The sequence below is a fragment of the Callospermophilus lateralis genome, chromosome 7 (genome assembly GCF_048772815.1).
Source record: "Callospermophilus lateralis isolate mCalLat2 chromosome 7, mCalLat2.hap1, whole genome shotgun sequence".
In the NCBI taxonomy this organism is placed as follows: domain Eukaryota; kingdom Metazoa; phylum Chordata; class Mammalia; order Rodentia; family Sciuridae; genus Callospermophilus; species Callospermophilus lateralis.
In genome coordinates, this window is record NC_135311.1 from 36,386,376 (window position 1) to 36,402,372 (window position 15,997).

Below are 15,997 nucleotides of genomic sequence, written 5' to 3' on the forward strand. Positions count from 1 at the left end.
AACTTGGGTTTGGATCCCATCTCTGACACAGCAAGCTGTGTAATTCTACACAAATTATTTAAATGGGTCTTGATTTATTTGCCTTATCTGTTAATTGGGGATCATAATGGTATATACCTCAAGAGATTGAGGTGAGAATTAGCTAAAATACATAAAACATCTAGAATACACTAAGTGCCATTTGTATGTTTGCTATTAACATTAAAAATGACAGTGAGTGAGTAAATAAAGAGGTTTTACCTGAACCAAATACACCATTTTAAGATATGAACTTATGAACAGAGCTGTATGTAACTTTAAGCCTCTAGAGGGATGCGTACTACACTTAAGAATATTTCTCTCTTCATGTATTGTTTCATTACTGGTTTTAAGAGATATTTCTGTTAAATCCAGGTGAAAAATTAAACTCAATTTGCATTGATCCAAAAGATCAAGAACCATGACACATATGCAATCATCATATTATCTTTATAATCTCTCTCTCCTTCTAGGAGGATTCTGGCTCAAGTCAAGATAAAAATATCAATATAGGAGGTAATCCAAACTATATGTGTTAAATCAAAGTAACACTTGGTTTGGGTTTAGTCAAATAATTGGAAGAAAGCAGAGTTGAGCATAAAGGACAGAGAGCTATTATGGAAAAGGGGAAGCAAAGTCAGAAACCCTTGAAGAAATTCAGGAAATTAGGGAGTTCAGGCCTTTCTTGGAGAGTCAGAAACAGTATATTCATCAGAACACTATTTTCATAAGGTGTGCCAAGGCCCAATTTGGGGGCAGGAGTTGCGTGGCCCAGACGCCAAAAGAAGTTGTGCCATGCCAGGAGACAATTTTTAAATGCCATCCTATCAGTGAGGTGGCCAGCTTCCAGAATTGATAAATTATGAAGTACTTTAAGACCCTGAAAAAACATCCTTTCCTGTATCACTAATTCCAAGTATCATTCTTCAACAGTTGTAAGAGATCTAAATTTGCATTGCAGGCCTTGACTTTACTAAGTCTAACTAAAAATGTCTGTGACTTAAAAGTTCTCCATTACTTAAATAATATTTTTGCCTCTTTAAAAAGAAGGGAAGGGGATACCTGAACCTCAAATAAAATACTCAAAACACAGATGTTACTTCTCAAGGAGTTTCTGGTATAAGGGTAGGAATGTGGGAAGAAGAATCTTAGGACTGTGAGAACTGCTTGTGAAGAAAAGAGGATTCTAAAAGTTCATATAATCTCTGGCATGGGAAGACCTTAGAAATGAACTCGTCCTCCACTCTACTCAGCACATATTTCGTCAATGACATCTCTGCAAGAGGGTATTCAGCCTCCATTATACAATCTCATGGTTGGAGAATCCACCTTCTGATGAAGTAGCACAACTATTTCCATGCAGATGTAACTGTTGCCAAGTTATTCATTAGAGTATTACTTAAACTGAGTAGAAATCTAACATTTCCCCCTTGATTCTTGATATGTGTGCCAAGAGCTTAAATACTCCTTAGTATACTTGAAAGCAATTCAAATGACAGAAAATACTAAATTTTTAGTGAGACCTCTAATACTACATGTACTAGATAATTCTAATGTGCCCTCTTCTTTTTTTTTAAGAGAGAGAGAGAGAGAGAGAGAGAGAGAGAGAGAGACAGAATTTCAATATTTATTTTTTAGTTTTCAGCGGACACAACATCTTTGTTTGTATGTGGTGCTGAGGATTGAACCTGGGCTGCATGCATGCCAGGCGAGCGTACTACAGCTTGAGCCACATCCCCAGCCCTGCCCTCTTCTCTCTTAAATTTACCTCCACTGGCCAGGCATGATGTTGGACACCTATAATCCCAGCTGTTCAGAGGCTGAGGCAGGAGGATAGTGACATCAAAGCCAGCCTCAGCAAAAGCAAAAGCAAGGCACTAAGCACCTCAGACCCTGTCTGTAAATAGAATACAAATACTACTGGGGATGTGGCTTAGTGATTGACTGCCTCTGAATTCAATCCCTAGTACTCGCATGCCTAAAATTCGCTTAAGGTTAAATCCACTAGCTTGGCACAGAGGTGCATTCCTATAATCTCAGCAGCTCAGGAGGTCAAGGCAGAAGGATTGTGAGTTCAAAGCCAGCTTCATCAATTTAGCAAGGCCCTAAGCAACTCAGTGAAACCCTGTCCCGAAATAAAATATAAAAAAGGGCAGGGGATGAGGTCCAGTGGTTAAGTGCCCCTGGGTTCAATCACTGGTAACCAAAATAATAATAATAATAATAATAATAATAATAATAATAATAATAATAATTTACCACAATTGGTACCAAGTTAGAGGCTAAACTGCCTGGAGTAAGTATTTGGCATATGGAAGGAGGTGAAAGTAGTCAATTATAATTAGACTTGGAGTATCAAAGTAACAGCAGGGAGGCAAGTGTGGGTAAAGCAGAGTAAGCAAGCAGAAAACTAGAAGAAACATGAGACTTGGAGTTTTATCTTGAGCGTGGTGGAAGAAAAAATGGAAGCAATCTGAAGTGAGGTGATCTAAAAAGGGGACTGACAGAACTATTTAACAAGCCAACTCCATTCCTGCCCAACTGACTGAGTCTGAAAAGGTGATTTCCACCTGTCAGAAGCACCACCACCCTACCTGGGCTCTGGCAAGTGTTTCTGGATACAAGTTCCCATGCCAACTAAGAACTTCTAGTTTCCTAATTGACCAAAGGCATGTTTCCCCACAGCTGCCAAAAGTTCCTGGCATATGAACAGTGAAGCATAAAATTAGTAAGTGTGCTGCAGTAAATCAGTTAACACATTAACCAGGTAACAGAGAACATCTGGCATGTTAGGGTTCTGTAGAATGCTGTATCAAGGCTAGAACAAAGACAAGGGGAACTTATATAAGCTGGTCTCCCCAGGAGCATCAGCTCTAGGTCACACAGTGTGATCTAGTACTCTATCCAGAAAAAATGGAAATAATCTGAAGACTACCACCTGTTCATGAAAAAGTGTCAGCATTTTCTGGAAGCTACTAAAAATGTGAATCAAACTGTGGGCAATGCATACAAATGGCTCTTGTTCTTTCTTCCCCATAGTCTCAGAAATAGCATGGCAATACCTGCTACTCTCCCTACCTCATTTATAAAGGGAATTCCAATCTGCCTGATAAGTTTAGTGAAGATTAAATAAAAATAAAGGACATGGTTCATAAGAAGTGCACAATATATATTACTTATTTTCACTTTTATGGCCACAAAAATGACAACCAGCTAAATGGTAAGCATGTCCTTAAAAACAGCACTATTAATGCTCCTCTAGCAAAAATAGTAAAAGCTTCATTTGGTTTGTTTTTTGTGAAATATTAGATTATCCAAAGATTTTAAACTTGGACTGAAATAATTATCCTTTTTTCCATACTACCCTGCCAAATTTAGAATAATAATGGTATACAACAATGAAGTAGGGTTGTAAATCCTATTAACATAAGATTAACAACAAATTATGAATAAATAAAAGCAAAACAGGAATCTCCAAGTCTGATAATTATTCTACAAGAGTCAATCAAGAGGCTGGAGTTGTGGCTCAGTGGTAGAGTCCTCGCCTAGCATGTACAAGGAACTGGGATCAATCCTCAGCACCAAATAAATGTGAAATAAAGATATTGTGTCCACCTAAAATTAAAAAATAAATATTTTTTAAAAAGCCATTCAAGCAGGGATTCATTGTTTTAAATGTCTATATCCTTTAGTTACAATATATTACAATATATTTCTATTTCCCTTTATGGATGTTAACTAAAATTACAAAAGTCGGCAACAGAAGCAGAAAGCCATTCATAAGACTAGTATGGCTATTTTGTTAATGAGAAATTACATATCAGTTTCAGCAAACTACAGAGTTCTCTTCTTATAGTCTTTTATTATTTATAGAAATTTGAGTTTTCATGCTAGAGTCCATTTTGAAACTGAGAATTTCTATTATTTGGCAGTCATCAATTCTAAATTATTTTAGCTCAATTACAGAAAGACTATTTAAGGTATGTTCATCTTTATTCATACTAATTAATAAGAGGTCAACTATGTCTAGACCTTGATCTAAAATCTCCAGTAACTGAACAAAATATATCCAACAATGTCTTAATTCCAAAGCAGTGAGTCAGAACATTGGCATTTTTGTCTCTAGTACACTAACAAAGGGGGGCAGGAAGGGTGGAGATGGGAACAATTTAAAGGGCCTACTTGTATTAACAGAAAGTGCTATACAAAATGATCAAAAAATATACAAATTCCTTAAAGGAATCAATTGAAAGCCTATAACTAAGTACTGGGATGAGTTCATGAAGACCATGACAGAGTTTGAAACTGAAATTCCATACTTCCTATAACTACATTATTTCCTACATCTCCATTTAATGGAGTCTAGGTTTTGAAAGGTAACTAATAATTCTGATTTTTTCAAAACCATTACATACAAAATTTAACTCCAAATTTTAATTCTCAAATCAACAAACTTTGGCTTTTTTGCTTTAAGCTTATATTGAAACAAATCTAGATTAACAAAATAGATTTATGAACATAGTACAGAGTTTTCTATACACCGTTCACCCATTTCCCCCTAAAGTTCACATCTTACAAAATCATAGCAACATTTGTCAGATCTAAAAAATTTAAATTAATTTATTATTTGAACTAAACTCCTGTTTTTCCATTAACATCTTTTTCCAGGTTCTAGGAACCATACAAGGTACGTCATTGCATTTAATGATTTTTTTAAGTGTAATATTTTTGGTACATGCTATACTTCTATGTCCTAATTTTTAAATTGTTATTATGATTGTTATAGAAAATAAACCTGAAATCCCTGAAAAATATGATTACTTGGTAGTAGAGAAAAGTTACATAAAGAGTCTTATAAACATGATATTTCTACTAATGTATTATTTAAGAGAACATGAAGTAAATCAATAAGATATGGCCCAATTCCTATTTGTCAAGAACCTATGAGATCAAATGACTTAATGTTCCAGAAACAGCTCTTCAAAAGAGCATTGTCACTCACCTATTTCCCAAAACTCTTTTGGTAATAAAATATAGAGTAAATATGTTCAATTAATTTTGTAATAAAATATAAAGTGGTATTGTAATCATAGATAATCCAATGTATCAAATATATATATATATATATATATATATATATATATATATATATAAATTAATTTCTTATCATTTTCAACTTTTATTTTTAAATACTGTGTACTTGTACTAACATAATAGAAGAAAACTAATTTCAGGGAAAATAATTGCATGGTTTATTAGTATTATTATATTTAGTTTAAAAGTGAAAGCATGAAAAATTTAATAAAAGTTTTAATGAGAACAGAAAATGCTCCAGAAATACAAGAAATGACACAATGAATACAACTGACAGGGCACAGTACTTCACATTCTGAGTGCACAATGCTGTGGAAATTACAAAATAGTCACAAACAAGTGAAACATATTGGAGGACATAGATTTTTGATGGGAAAACAGTAATCAAGACTTTGGTGTTTTGAGATATTTGAAAGGTAAACTGTCCATGTGTGTCAGTTTCCCCAAGACAATCCCAATTTATGCCCAGTGTTTCAGTTCCCTAACCAACTTATCATATATCCTAGATTTTTCATTGTCCAATCATTTTTATGGGGATACTGAAATAAGCTGGAATGTATTTGTGATTTTTACTCAGGCTCTGGCATGAGCTTATAGAGTCATATATGAGATACACACACAGTGAAGCCAGTTATCAATTTAACATATAGTTAATATCTGGAAAGAAACATAGCAGTATAACCTACCTCTTATAAGTATCATAACTGACACCTGACTCTCAAAAAGAGTACCCAGAAGAAATACCCAGTGCTGCTGCCCCTGCTTATGACTTACTCAAATACACCAATGGAATAAAAGTAGGTAGAGAAAGTGTTTATATATTGCTCTATAAAGTTTGATTTTTCATCTAGATCAAATGACTTTTTTAAAAAAATCTCAATTCTGATTCAAAATTATTTTACACAGTCAAGGTAAAGTGATGAATGTAACTTTGTTGGTTCCATTAACAGAAGAAATTTATAGTTTCCTGATTTCAGCTTTCCATCAGTGTCAAATAGAAAAATCAGTTCCAATAATGACTTGCTTGCTCCACCTAATTTGTGAAATCTAAGTAAACCTTTTGAATATTCATCCTATACAATATGAAACACCTGATATTGCTGTAATTCTATTTCAATTCAGTTGAATAGTTCAACAATAAAAATAAAATTACGGGCTGGGGTTATGGCTCAGTGGCAGAGTGCTCACCTGGCATGTGCAAGGCCCTGGGTTTGATCCTCAGCACCACATAAAAAATAAATAATAAAGTATTGTGTCAACTACAACTAAAATATATTTTTTAAAAAAAATATAATTGGTTCCATTATTCAGAAGAGTTAAGTTTTATAATGTTACCATGAACACTTAATTGGTGAATAACAAAATACCTACCACTCCTAAGAGACACAAGGTTAGGCTCTGGTCACATTTTCATCAACTGATCAAATGTAGCCTGTTTTATGTATGTTTATGTTTCAAGATGTTTAATATATATTGATTTTAATGTATGCTGATTCCCTAATAACTCACAGTTAACAGAACTATAACATAGGTGTGAATGAAGGTTTCCGAAACACTCGTTTTCTATAGGTATCTCACAGCTTTCTTACTCTAAGGAACACTACACAGCACTTCAATTCTATATTTGATAGTATTTTTACTGCTCAAAATTTTAACAAACAAGAAACACCACCCTCCCCCAAAAAAAACAGCATAGACCACATAAAGGACAATTATTTACAGTATCAGAGCTGTAAAAAAAAAAAAAGGCACAACATAAGTATTCAGCTAAAAACAGATGCTGAGCAATCCAAATTTTATCACTATTCTGTTTTACCACTATTTTACCAAACTTTACCAATATTCACTTGGATGAATGACTACAAAGCAAATGGTCCATGAGTATTCATTTTGAAGTTGTGATTAAATTAACAATGGAAAAATTCACAGAAATTAACTCTGTGAATAAAAGCCAACTCTATTTTTGTGGTGATAATACAGATAAAATTTGGTAGAGCATACATAGCATCAGAGTAAAAATAACATTTTTCACTAAAAGAAAAACAATTATGAAGCAAACAACCTTGGACTTGATTTGTTGTTTGTGTATAATTCACAACTGTGCCCATATAACTCTAACATATCACTACAAATAAAAATGGAAGCAATTTCATAATTCCATCCACAGAATCTATGATAGTCTATCAAATTTTATGAAAATTTATACACACAGAAAGAAAATAAATTTAAAATGTTTTTGTGACAAAGATGATATCAAATGTAAAAAATACTTCATGATAGTAGTACATGTTTTTGTTGTTGTTGCAGTTGTTAATTGTCTTAGAATTATTTTACTCTTTCAAGATCTACTTAGCTAGCCAGGCATGGTGGTGCAATCCTATAATCCCAGCAGCTTGGGCTTGGAAGGCTGAGGCAGGAGGATTGTGACTTCAAAAGCCAGCCTCAGCAATGGTGAGTGAAGGCTTTGAGCAACTCAGTGAGACCATATATTTCAATACAATACATAAAGTGGAACTGGGGATGTGCCTCAGTGGTTTACTGCCCCGAGTTCCATCTCCAGTACCAAAAACAAAAACTAACAAAGAAAAAGATCCACTTGGCACACTGATGATATTCAATCACTTCCTAAATCTTGGTTTTATTTTGTTCAAAGTCAATTGTAAATAGCTGTGGATTAAAAATGTGCCCCCCCCCCAAAAAAAAATTCTCATTTTTGAACTCCTAATACCCAATGTAACCATATTTGAAGGTATGGCATTTGGGAGGTGATTAAGGTTAGATTAGGTCATGCAGTTGGGACCCTCATGATGATATTTATGACTTTATAAAAGGATGAGACAATATCTTTCTCTGTCTCTTCCTTCCTTCCTCACAGTACACACACAAAGGTCATGTAAGAACATAAGATCAACCCAGTTCTGCAACCAAGAATCAGGCCCTTGTCAGACAATGAGCCTGCCAGCACCTTGGCCTTAGACTTCTTAGTCTTAATAACTATAAGAAATAAATGCTTATTACTTAATTATTTAATTCAATTTATGCTATATTATAATAGCAGCCCAAATTAAGACAGAAATCTTTTAATTTAGGATGTAGTTTATTTAAGGGAACCAATATTTTTTATTTAAACAAGTTTACAATATATGACAGAATGAAACAAACCTAAGAATGCTTAAAAATTACCAGGATACAAATTTGGTAAAATTTTCAAGAACTGTAAAATGGATAAAACTTATGTGACAAGCTTTGTCTTCTAAAAATTTTGTTGACTAGAAATACCTGAAATAGAGTAAAAAGAACAATATCTGTGAAATAATATGGCCTGTGATGCTTACATTTTAAACTATTTTTAAAAATCAAAATATTACAGTAATCTCAATTTGGTAGAATTTGCTTTCAGATGAACAGGTACCTTAGTATATATAATTGTATCAACCTGTTCTAAAATTTTTAAATCATAATTCACCAAGAATAGAAGCTGTTGAAAAAAACAAATCAACAAAATTTTTAAAATTTTTCAATGTTTTCAAATTAAACAACCATAAAATGCAATTCTGAAAAAAACCCACAGTTTTATGAGACAATTAAAAATAATAACCAGGGCTGGGGCTGTAGCTCAGTGGTAGTGCACTTGCCTAGCAAGCATAAGGCACTATGTTTGATGCTCAGTACCACATAAAAATAAACAAATAAGACAAAGACATTCTGTACATCTACAAATACAAAAAAATAAATAAAATATGTATTTTAAAAATTTGGTTATTAAGAAATACATAAATACCCAATTTTATGGCTAATATACTAAATAATATATATGAACATTTACTGAGAATTCAATTTATGTTCTTTTTAATGTTAAGAACCTCAACAGAACAGTTTTTGTTTTGCTTTAATGAACATGGATAAATGTTAATATTTTTAGAATAATTTTCTTAATAGAACTACTCTGTACGTTCACCAATCATAAAAAAAAATGTCAACTAATAAAATCATATAATGATAATACTCTATGTATATAATTATAATGATTTATTTATAACTCCTCATTCTCAAAAACCCTCATATGGGACAACAAATTTAGTGTTCAACCTAAGTGTGATGATTAATTTTAGTGTCAACTTAGCTAAGGTTATGGTGCCCAGCTGTATACCCTAACACTACTTTAGATTTTGCATGAAGAGTCTCTTGCATGAATGTGATTGACACTCACATGCAGCTGATTTTAAATAAAGCAGATTATCCTCCATAAGTGGTGGGCCTTATTAAATCAAGAGGAGGCTTTATCAGAAAAGACTGATGTTTCCAGAAGAAACTCTGCCGCAAGACAATTAACATGTGAATTTTGCCTGAGTTTCTGGTCTGCTGGCCTGTCCTACAAATTTCAGACTTGCCAGCTCCCATAATCATGTGTGCCAGTTCCATAAAATAAGTACAATCTCCCTTTGTGCCACCTTGCTCTTACATCAATCTATCCATCCATTCATCCACCTTACTAGTTTGGGTTCCCTAAACTGCCTAATACAGTAGAAAGGGAGGCTACAAGTATCAAGTAGCTGCACCAAAAGTATGCTATTCCTGATAGAAGTAAAAAGAGAGAGAAAGAGTTTCATTTTAGGAAACATGAAATCAAATGATTATCATTATTATTTAAGAAAATCTGGGCTGGGGATGTGGCTAAAGTGGTAGCGCACTCACCTGGCATGAGCAGGGCACTGGGTTTGATCCTCAGCACCACATAAAAATAAAATAAAGATGTTGTGTCCACTGAAAACTAAAAAATAAATATTAAAAATATTCTCTCTCTCTCTCTCTCTCTCTCTCTCTCTCTCTCTCCTTTTTTTTTTTTTAAAGAGAGAGAGAAAGAAAAACTGAGCTGGGTGCAGCAATGCATGCCTGTAATCCCAGTGGTTTGGGAGGCTGAGACAGGAGAATCTCGAGTTCAAAGCAAGCTTCAGCAAGGGTGAGTCACAAAGCAACTCAGTGAAACCCTGTCACTAAATCAAATAAAATAAAGGTTTGGGAATATGGCTCAGTGGGCGAGTGCCCCTGAGGTTAATTCCTGGTATAAAAAAAAAATCTCAGATTCTATGGCTACAACTTTCTATTTCAGAATGATACCACACAAACCACCAATGCTGACCCTTAGATTTTAGACATCAGAGATGTGTCTTACTCTTCTTTGTACCCTCTTTCCAGCAGGGACTCAGACAAGGTCCTCTAGAATGTTCCTAAATGAATTAAAGTGTCACAAAATATCTCCAGCTCGAAATACTAGTAAGACTGTGAGAGTATATACAAAAATATGTACTTCAATGTTTTCAGTATATATTAGTGTTCACTCAGAAGTATTAGTATCCTATGTTAAACTGTTACCTGTACAATATGGGGTAAAACTGTATGAATAAAAATTTGATTTTCTGATGCTAGGGTTATAGCTCAGTGGTAGAATGCTTACCTACCATGTGTGAGGCATGGGGTTCAATTCTTAGCACCACATATAAACAAATAAATTAATAAAGGTCCATGAATAACTAAGAAAAAAATTGTTAAAAATGGATTTTCTAATTCTATAATAACTTATGTCCTTGAAAGCCAGAGTTCTTATTAGAGAGGAAAAGAGATACAAATGGAAGATTTAAACACAGTATAGTCTCAAGTCAAAATTGATATCAATAAAAACCTGTGAAGTATTTTTACTGTATCTTAAATATGTGCACCATTATGGTCTAGATATCAGGTGTTCCCAAAAGCTCATGTGTGAGATACTGCAAGATAGTTTGGAGGTCAAATGATTGGGTTATTAGAGGTTTAACCTAATCAGTGCACTAATCCCCTGGTAGGGTTTAACTTAATGGTAACAGTACACAGGTAGGGTTCAATCTGAGGAGGTGGGTCCCTGGGGGCATGCATGCTTTGGGGGTTTATACTTTGTCCTTGTTAAGAAAGCTCTCTCTCTATGCTTCTCAGGGGTTTATACTTTGTCTTTGTTGAGCAGAGCTCTCTATTTCTGCTTCTCAGTTGCTTTACTCCACCACAATCTCCCACCATGATGCCCTGCCTTGCCTCAGACCCTGAGGGATGGGACTGGCTCTCTAGGGCTTGAGACCTCTAAAATTATGAGCAACAAATGCACTATTCTTCTTCTAAAATTGTTCTTGTCAGGTCCTTTGGCCACAGCAGCAAAACAGCTGACTAAAACATATACACATATATAACCTGTGTCAGAACATAGAAAGAATGACCAACCCATTATCACACCTTAGACAGGGCTTCTAAAAGAAATGACTGATTTTAGAACTCAGGAGTCACCTTCAAGTGTCTCCCACAGGCCAAAGATGTAATAATTTCAGTTCCAATAATGGTAAAACTAGAAATTTATTAGACCCATCAAATATACTTTATGCTAAGAATTAATAATAGTATATTTTTGTAACTGGTTACCTTCAATAGATAGGGAACTACCTCATTATCTTAAAATTGGCAAATCAAAAAGAAAAATATCAAGAAATTGTCTTACTTTTCCTTGGTTAACTGTACACTGGGTAACCAAATAGTAGATAAGGGCAAGGTTCTCTTTATAAAAATATTCCAATGAAAAAATTAGCAGGGCATGGTAGTACACACCTATAATCTCAGCAGCTCAGAAGCCTGAGGAAGGAGGATAGCACGTTCGTTCAAAGACAACCTTAGCAAAAGTGAGGCACTAAGCAACTCAGTGAGTCCCTGTCTCTAAATAAAATTCAAAATAGGGATGGGGATGTGGCTCAGTGGCCAAGTGCCCCTAAATTCAATCCCCAGTATCCTCCTTACAAAGAAAAATATAAAAAATTAGAATATTGTCACAGGTTCAAGTAAATAAATGAACATATACAGAACGGAAAAAAAGATGCCATCAGGCATTCAAAATAAGTTTCCACCAGCCTGAGCATCACTTGGGTACTGGCCAAAAATGCAAATTTTCAGACCCCAAGATTCTGACTTAATGAATCAGAAAGTGTGGGCCTAGCACTCAGTAATATTTGCTTTAATAAGCCCAGCAAGTGATTCAGAGGGATGCTATATTTTGCTAAAGTTCACACTGAGTCTGATTCAATTTGGGGATACCTGCCACTCTGTAGGAAGTATAGAGATCAAAGGAACATGCTGATCAACACCACAAATATGCAAACACTAAACCCCCAAATGCAGGAAACTCTAAAGGAAAAACTTATCAGGTTCTTAAACAGGTAAAGTGCATGGATACTGAAGACTAAAAATTAGAAATAACTATAAATTAATATGAATACAAAAGAAGATATAAAATGTATCACATTTCCAAATTCTTACTTATGGAATGACTCCATAAGCCTTCGTTCAGGAAGATCTAGTCAAGAAAAAGGGGGATGTTTTTTCCGCTCAATTCCCAAACTTCACCTACAATTTCACTCTGAGAAAACAGGGTTCTGGTACTTCTCATTTTTCCCAGACCTTAATGGCAGAATCTCTGTCTGGACAGGCACAGTTGAGAGGATTAGAGCTCTCTTTCTCTAGTCAACTTCCTCATTTGAGGGGTGGAATCTCTACCCTACATGCAACAGCCTTATACTGGGCTGCTATCACACCTGGCCCAATCTGCTGTGAAAGCACAGGTTCCATACCCAAAGGGGCAATCCAAGATGATGAGGTGATGCCCCGGCTCCCAAGCACCTCTCTTAAAGCAAGGGTATCAGCCAGAGAGAAGTGAGAAGTGAGCCACTATCCTTGTTCTTGTGCAGTGATTATAAGGTACTGCCTAGAAGGAGAAGCAAACTAGAGAAGCAAGACTCAAGAATGAAATACCTAATTACAATGATGGAAACAATAAGATCTTCATGGAAAGCAATCAATAAGGTGTTCACAGCTCCATGATACAAGCAACAACCAAACACAAACAGCAGAGCAGTGAGAAGTTTACAGAGATAACTAGGAAAGGAATAACCAGACCACAGTAAAATCCAGGTGCAGGAAGGCTGCATGCAAGTGGTAGGCTGCACTAACTCAAGAACAATCAAAGCAGTTCATGGGTCAAGTGAAAATATTCCCAAAGCACACACAAATCTTTAACAAAAGTAGGATACCTCACTGTCACTAAGACTGAAGAAAAACCTTTCATCCAACAATGGATGAACAATAAGCTATTCTGCCCCAAGGCTAATACCTAGAAACCTGGGCTATAAAGCAAAACCACACACACCCCTGGCAATCTAGAGGATTGTGGGTATGCCCAAGGCTGTTCTCTCTCTGGCATAACTGGAAATGAAAAATTCAAGCTACTAGTTTCCATCTAAACATGGGGCAAAAAAAATTACTTCAATTCTGATAATATTCCCAAGCAATTCACATATCTAAAAACAAGAGTAAAAAATATAATTGACCAGATGGTATAAGCACAGACTTTAACCGAAAAAATGGGTTATGCTAATCAAGGGGTAAGCATGGGATAGCAAAGTTAAAAGAAAAATGAGAAAATAAATCTGAACATGGACATCACAGATTGTATACTGTGAGGAGACAAACGTTACAAAGTCAGGTCAGCCAACTCATAATAAGTGGTCAATCAAAGAACATCAATATTCCTCCATTTCCACGAGGGCATCAGCACATAGTCACTATCTACACTATCTTATCTAAAGTGTCAAATTTTCAACATATATTGTGCAATGTGCAAAGATACAGAAAACTGTGAACCTATAAGATGATAAATGAGTGCCAATACAAACGGATTTTAAAGGAGTCCAGATGTTGGATTTAGCAGATACAGATTTCAGAGTAGTTATTTTAATATGTTCAAAAACTAAAAAAAAAAAAAACAAAACTATTTATAAAGGATGAAAACAAAGCACGATTGCAATATCTCATCAAATAGAGAATATCAACAGATATATAGATGGTATCGAAATAGAAACTTCAGAATTAAAAAATACATAAATTTTGAAATGGAAAATAACCTGGAAGAAACCAATAATAGATTTGATCTGACAAGAATGAATCAAGTCAGGCACAGTGGTAAACTCCTATAACCCAAGTTCTTTGGGATTTGAGGTTAGAAGATAACAAATTTAAAGCCAGCCTGGAAAAAAATAAGAAAAGCAGAGAAGAATACAAATAAAAAGAAAGAATCAGAGATCTTAAAGACAGATTAATAGATATTTATAATTTGAAGAACATAAAGAAAAATAACAAACAAAAAAGAACTGATACCATTAGGGAAAAAAAGTGAAGAAATTTTTACAATATGTTGGTTAACTTCTTCCCTAATTTGAAGAAAAAACATTATTAATTTATAAATCAAAGAAGCTCAAAAACTCTAAGCAGGATAAATACAGTTACACTCCCAGAGACATTATAAGTAAAAATGTTGAAAAGCAAAGGGAAAATCTGAAAGAACCAAAAATAAATTACTTCTCAAGCATAAGGAAATGCCCACAACACACAAAATTAAATGCTGACTTGTAAGAAACAAAAGTCAGAATGCAATGGAATTGAATATTCAACATGCTGAAAGTAAGAACCTATGACTTAAGAATCTTGTACCCAGCAATATTATCTTTAAAAAATGAGGTGAGGGGCTGGGGATGTGGCTCAAGTGGTAGTGCCTTAGCCTGGCATGCGTGTGTGGCCCGGGTTCATTCCTCAGCACCACATACAAACCAAGATGTTGTGTCCGCTGAAAACTAAGAAATAAATATTAAAAAGATTCCCTCTCTCTCTCTCTCTCTCTCTCTCTCTCTCTCTCTCTCTCTCTCAAAAAAAGGAGGTGAAATTAAGATGTTCCAAAAAAACAAAAGCTAATAAAATTTCTTCATCTCTTTTACAAATACTGAAGGTAGCACTTTAAGCTGAAAACAACACTAAACATTGCCCTGGGGAGTGAGAAACTAAGGTAATAGAGACAGGCTGGATGACTGATAGACAATTTTAAGGCTCTGAAGTACTTAGTAAAGACAAAAAAATAGCAGGTAGTTGAGTTTGTACACTCCTAATGCTTTACCAAGTTAGAAACATCAAAAAGATACAAAGAAAATAAGCAAGATTCCAGTTAAATAATGTGAATTGGAGCATATAAAATAAAGAAAGAACTGTTAATGGGGGAGCTGAGGAATAGAGACAAGTGGGGGATTAACAATCTGGGCTATGGTTTAGATTTTCTCTGTATGAACCCAATCAAGCAATGAAAAACCTATCAGTACAGCCTCACTCCTTATGTGCTTATCTCCCACTGACAACCCAGGCTTAGAGGACAAAGAAAAGCAAGTTTTCTCTTCAGAAATATAAATCTATCTCCTGACCATTCCCCAGTTCCATATTCATACTTAGTCATACTCACCACGTCCACACAGAGGCAGTCACAGGGATTAACTGCATGCACTCCAAAGCCAGAGAATGCTTGGGGATGAATCTCAATTTTCCCACTCACTAATGGGGAGAGTTAAGGAGGTTTCCTTTTCTCATCTGTAAAATAGAAACAAAAATATCTCCTACCCTATACAACTGTTTTGAGGATTAAATGAATTAATATATGCAAAAGACCTGCCTAGAACAGTTTACATTTACCTTATGATTAATATTATTACTAGCATTTATATTATCATCACTATTCTAACAAGCATCTAAAAATTATCCAAAACTGAGTTCATACCTTTTCTCCCAAATCATGCTCTCCATGTCCTCTCATTTTAGTAAATAGGACCTCTACTCTCCTGGTTGTTCCAGCTTAAACTCAGAATTTATTACTTCTCCCTTTCCTCACACTCAACACCAACAATCCTACAAATTGTTACAAATTCTAACAATTATATAATCCACAACTACCTGCCCCATCCTAAAATAACCACCATCTGCCCCCTCCCCCCAAGGTATAGTAATA